A 5,756-nucleotide genomic window follows, 5' to 3' on the forward strand; every position below is an offset into this window, starting at 1 on the left:
TCTCCTTCTCCTTCTCCTTCTCCTTCTCCTTCTCCTTCTCCTTCTCCCCCCTCTTCATCCCAAGGGGGACAGGGGGCCCATGAAGCACCAGAACTCAGTGTTACCTGTACCACCTTGACCCAGTTGTGTTGTGGACCACTCTGTGAGATCACTTTTGGAGTGCTTTGTCCCACACAGATCCTCTCCATCCCTCAGGACAAGGTGAGCAAGCCATGGACTCTCAGTCCTGGGGCTTCTGTGTGTCTGTGGGTGAGTCTGACATGGAGAGCAGGGTTTTTCTCAGCTGGTAGGATAGGCTTTGGGGAACCCTGTCCATCCCCCACTTTCAGTGAGGGCTGAGTAAAACAATGGAAATGGAGTCAGCAGATGTATGAATAAGGTTCTGGGAAGTGAAGAAGTGAATCTGTAGAGAGGATGGGAAAGCCACGTCCTGCATTCCACGTGCTCTGTCCCCTCTTGACTTTCATCCTTGATATATATTTGACACCATAAAACTTTCAGTACATCCTCTTACTGTGCATCCACAGATTGCTTAGGTGCCATGGACCTCAAAATTATCTGTGGCTCCCATGCTCTACCAAAATAAGGCAATAAATAGCAGGTACATCAAAGGAGCATTGTAGGACTGTGTCTTGTCATAGCAGATCACTGTGAGCTTCTCGTTATGGCCTGAGAGAGGATTGCAAATGGCATCTCTCTGTGGGGTGAGGATTAGTCCCATCTCCCTTTCGGATCTGGAGTCTTTGCACACAGACTCTTGAAATGTGAAGAATCTGCATGCTCCCCATAGGAGCTGCCTTCATGTCAGTGCCTAATTATTTTCTTGGCAGTGACCTTGTACATATGGCACAGAAAATATGGATTGCAAGGGAAAGCAGAGAGCTGGGGTTGTTCTGCTGCTCTATAAGAGAATGGATTGTTAGCAAGTGTTGTCTTGGGCTGGTCTTCCCCTTTCCTCTGGGTTAGGCTTAGCCAGAAAAGACCCTCTGATAGTGGTGGGTGCTTTGAGAAGGAACATGAGCCTCGCAATGCAGATGGAGGCAGAGAAACTTAGGACTGGAGATTGAAACTTGGAAAGGTGCATCACAGAATTCAGTCCCTTGCTTTCACAGGGAGCCCTTCAGCAGGGTCCCAGTACACAGAGCATTTACTCTTTATTGTCCTGAATCACCAGGCATCCACCATAATGTGCCACAGGGCAAGGATAAAGAAGGCTGTGACATTGATGGTTTCCGAAGGTTCCCACATCAGCAGAACATGCCTCGTGCCTCTGGAGAAAACGTGCTCTTGGAGAAGCCTGCTGCACAAATGCTCTGGCTTTGGAGGGCTCCCATGGGAGGTAATTTTAAAGCTCAAAGCCTCCGGAGGAATGCCTGAGCCATGAGGTGAGGGACCACAGCTTTTTATGCCTCTTTACAGCATGAGCAGCCTGATCCTGCTTGGGGTGCCTGCTGGAACACAACCATGGTGATCCTGGGATAGAAGCAAGGAGTTTGGTGTCTCAGTCCAGCTGGAAATAGGAAGATTCTCCATAATGCTATGGCTGTCCCAGGTAGGCTTGGGTACCTACCTATGGGTGTCAACGTAGCCTGGGGTAGAAAAAAAAGTGTAACTGCTCGATCCTTATGCATCTGGGGACTGTCCTTATTCTATTGCAGGAGACAGAGGGTCTGGCTGGACTGTGTTTCAGCATGATGGGACCTTTTGGTAGCTCCTGCTCTGAAGCTGGACGGAGGAGTCCACCATGCTGGATGTGATCCGTTGAGCTGCCAAATCCAAAACCTGGTTCCAGAGAACAGAAATAAACTCCAGGGGTGGGAATCTTCCCCAGGAGGAGGAAAGAGACAACCAGATGGGCTTTTGGAGCTTTCTTCCTTCCTTTATTTTTATAAACATAAAAAGAAGTTGGACAAGGCCATGGATTTATAGCTGGTCTTGGAAGAGCAGATATTGCTTGTTCAGAGGGAGTTTTGGTATTGCAGTTGTTACTCAGTGGGAGACATTCCCATAAAGCTCCTCTGGACTTGGACATGGATAGCATTAAAGCAGGTGTCCATTTTTAAGAGATTCTGGAGCTCTGATGTTTCTTTCATGTCCCAACTGAGCGTAAAATTGTCAGTCAGGCTCTTATGGGTCATCCAACTCCAATGGGCAGTGCTTTCCTGGGGGGTGAATGCAGGGAAAACTGAAATTCCACACTATTTAGTAAAAAGGGACAGAGGGAAACCCCTTTTGACTCCCAAATAAATCTTCAGCTCTACACAAACAATCACAATCCTCCCTCAACTCTTTGTATCCTTTGGGCAAAGCTTCCTCAGCCAAAGAGGCCATTGACTGTCCAAGTGTTTTTTTTAATGCTTGATTTAAAGCAAGTGGTAATGGGTCATTGCATCCCCAGGAAAGGACTGTCTGTTCTTCTTGCACCTCCATCCTTCCTTACACAGTCCCTGAAGGAGCCACGTTGAAGAGGAGACCAGGTCCAAATATGCTGGGAGAAGAAGACTCATTTTTTGGGGCTGGGGCTCAGCAGGGCAATCTGTTGTTCAGTCCGTATATCACTTTGCATGGACTGCCACATGACAGCCCCATCGCAATATTTGTGAGGAATCACTTCCTGAGCATCTTGTGTTGCACTAACATCAATGCTTTAGAGTTGCAAAGGGAGAGCAGGGGTTAAGTGTTGCTAGCTGTAGGTCGGAAAACATGACAATCTGAATTCCTCATCTTTTCATTAAAAAACACACAGTGATTTACAGCTGACAGACTGTTTCATTATTGTAGGGGATTGGGAGAGAAGGACTAGTATGCTTTGAAGCAAGAAGACTGGTGTTTACAGGTCTTTGCTCATGTCGATCTCAATAGGGCTGTTACACAAAGGCAGTGGATTAACCTTTTCTTGGGACCTGGGAAGAGTTTTGCTCAGCACCTGGTGATCTCTGTTGAATCCAAGGCTGCTCCACCGCTCACAGATATTCACAACTGTTTAGGCTCTCTCTAAATCCAGTCCCATCTCTTCTGTGGAAGTTAGGAGCTGTCTGCCCAAATGTAGGTGTCTTCAGTAGAATAGTTGACATGGGAGTTCATCATCTAGATGCCTGCTAAAGTCAGTGGAGGGATCAGAATCATAGAGACACCGAGGTTGGAAAAAACCTCTAAGGACATCGAGTCCAACAGTCCACCTACCACCAATATTCCCCACGTGTTGCAGTACTACATCTACCCTTTCTTTAAACTCCTCCAGGGACAGTGACTCCTCCACCTCTCTGAGCAGCCAATTCAAATGCCTGACCACTCTTTGTGAGATCAACCTCACTTTGACTTATTCATCTGATCCCAAGCAGACAGCTGAGTGAGATGATCCGTGATCCAAACCTGCTCCTCCTTTCATTGTGCTACAGCAAACCCCAAGCTTCAGTTCAGACCTCAAGGGCACATCTAATCTGCTTATGGACTTCTAGTGCAAGCTGATGCCCTAAAGTATCCTCCATGGTCCCCAGCTTCTGACATAGGATGATATCGGTGTCTTGTGGATGTGAATTCGTATCCACTGACACTGTGGGGATGCCTGAAATGCTTTCATGAAATTATTAAGACTGGAGAAGACCTCCAAGATCCCCAAGTCCAACCACCACCCACTCCCTCCACGCTCACCAACCGAATTTCTCAGTGCCACATCTCCACGGTTCTGGAGCAGCTCCAGGGATGGTAACCCCATCACCTCACTGGGCAGCCTGTGCCACTGCATCACCACTCTTTTCGAGAAGAGATCTTCCATAATATCCAAGCTGAGAATATTTCTGAGCTACTGAATTGAGCTCTGACAAGAAGTTGAGAGAACACTCCAAGCTTGCTGTATAGATGTATTTTTCCCTTCTGTAAAACAAGGAAGGTCATTCTTCCACAGCCTGAGCAGTGATGAACAATTGGAGCCAAAGGGCACATCCCTTCAGGTTGCCTTCAAGATTTCGGTTACCTAATCATTTCTAAACATGCATTGAGCAGTCTGAGCTTCCTGTATACCATTTCTTCACTTTTTCTTCTATTATCCTCCATTTTTCTCTCTACGTTGGAACTTGACTCAGCCCCACTAAGGGGAACAAAGAAAGCCACTTTGGAAAGGCCCTTTGAGTAAGGGCATTCTGGAGACTTATCTCTCCATTTCCATTTTTTCCATCATTCCCATGGGGCAGAGGGCAGCGGGTGGTAGAACTCTGGGCTTCTCCTCTGACCCCTGTCGCAGGATCATGGAAATAATGTCACCTCAATTTTCTTATCTGCTGCACAGTAAAGATAGCATGGCTTTACCCGGGGTCAGCGGCAGTTCTAACAAATGTTTGCGTAGTGTTTGGAGATGTTTGGATGAAGGGCACTACAGAGTTACTAAGTAGTTGTGTTATTTATTGTGCTTTCCCCAGTGGATCTCCTCAGCAACGTGGTGTGTAAGTAGTGCTACTACAGCACCCATGTTGACATGCAACATTTTGCTCTTCCAATATCTCTCAAAAGCTGAAGACCATCCATATAACTTCACAGCACTGCAGGTAGAACACTCATGGCTATCTTGCTTTGTAAAACACACTCACCTGCTTTCACACTGGTTTTACCCAGTAAATCCCTTAAAATGAAGTTCTGTTGAGCTGCACTTCTGGAATTGGAAAAGGCTCAACTGTCTGATGCTCTTGAATGCTGTGCTGTAACTTCTCAAGGGCAGCAGGGAGTGGAGAAGATACCATTTCTGTACAGTTTTCTTTTTGGAATGTATTTTTTTTGTCTCATTTACGTTCTTCTTTCCTTACTTTTATATTTAGTATAAGACAGAAACAGACACTCGGTGAGGCAATTCACTTCAATTGCTGACAGAGTCTAAATTGAGAATAGTTGTGTCCTAGATTCGCTCCTGATGACGTCAACAAGAAATTCACACCCACAGCCTTGAGGAATGTGTCCTGCATTTCTGGACAGACATCACCTCTGGGAAGGGTGGTCATTTTGAACACACAAGGTGGCACTGGTTGCTCTGGCCTCCATGCTGGGCCTAGAGATTACAGCAAAAGGACTGGAAAGCAAGTAAAAATCTGCTTTCTGGGAAAATTTGGGATTGGATACTAGGAAAAAATTATTCTCCAAAAAAGCAGTGATGGATTGGCACAGGCTGCCCAGGGAGGTGGGGGAGTCACCGTGCCTGGAGGTGTTCAAGAACCATGGAGATGAGGAACGTGGAGGGATGTGGGGATGGGTTGGGGTCGGACTTGGTGATCTTGGAGGTCTTTTCCAACTTTGATGATCCCAAGATGGTAAGAATTTCTAACAATTTATCTCAGATATTCCTATACTAGAAATACCAGAGGGAAGCACCTTTCTCATGGAGTTTCAGCAGTTTAAGATCCACATGGAAACTGGAAGAACAAAGACTGGCAAGAGGAACAGTCTGATATTTGTAGATTTATGTGTCAGAGTTGATTGCTCCCCAAACCGATTAATTTTTTTGGGTATTCTGTCTTTTTCTGTTACACCATCAGAATTCTCCTGTTTTTCTTGCACATCTCCTCTCCTGTGATTTGCTATGTAGGAGACTTACCATATCAAAATCAGCTAATGGAATAAGAATTATTAAGAAGAAATAAGTTGTTTAAACTGACATCACTCCTTCCTCTGGATCTTCATTTTAACATAGAAATAGGAACATAATTTCTTTGGAGACGTTCAGCTTTCTGTCAAAGACAGTTTAAAAATCAACAGGTGGACAAAGTCTACTG

General features: G+C 45.8%; 1 long non-coding RNA gene across 2 annotated transcripts in view; it reads left to right on the forward strand.

Annotated features, from left to right (window-relative positions):
* The window catches only part of LOC122175097, a 26,395-nt gene extending 23,253 nt beyond the window's left edge, over nt 1-3,142 (forward strand). For both annotated transcript variants that reach the window (XR_006177313.1, XR_006177312.1), the window contains 3 exons: nt 1,175-1,339; nt 1,420-1,552; nt 1,659-3,142. This is a non-coding gene — a long non-coding RNA (uncharacterized LOC122175097). The remainder of the gene's footprint in view (nt 1-1,174; nt 1,340-1,419; nt 1,553-1,658) is intronic.
* The last annotated feature ends 2,614 nt before the right edge of the window (nt 3,143-5,756 follow it).

This window comes from Lagopus leucura, unplaced genomic scaffold (assembly GCF_019238085.1).
Source record: "Lagopus leucura isolate 7727_CA_CO unplaced genomic scaffold, USGS_WTPT01 Super-Scaffold_702, whole genome shotgun sequence".
In the NCBI taxonomy this organism is placed as follows: domain Eukaryota; kingdom Metazoa; phylum Chordata; class Aves; order Galliformes; family Phasianidae; genus Lagopus; species Lagopus leucura.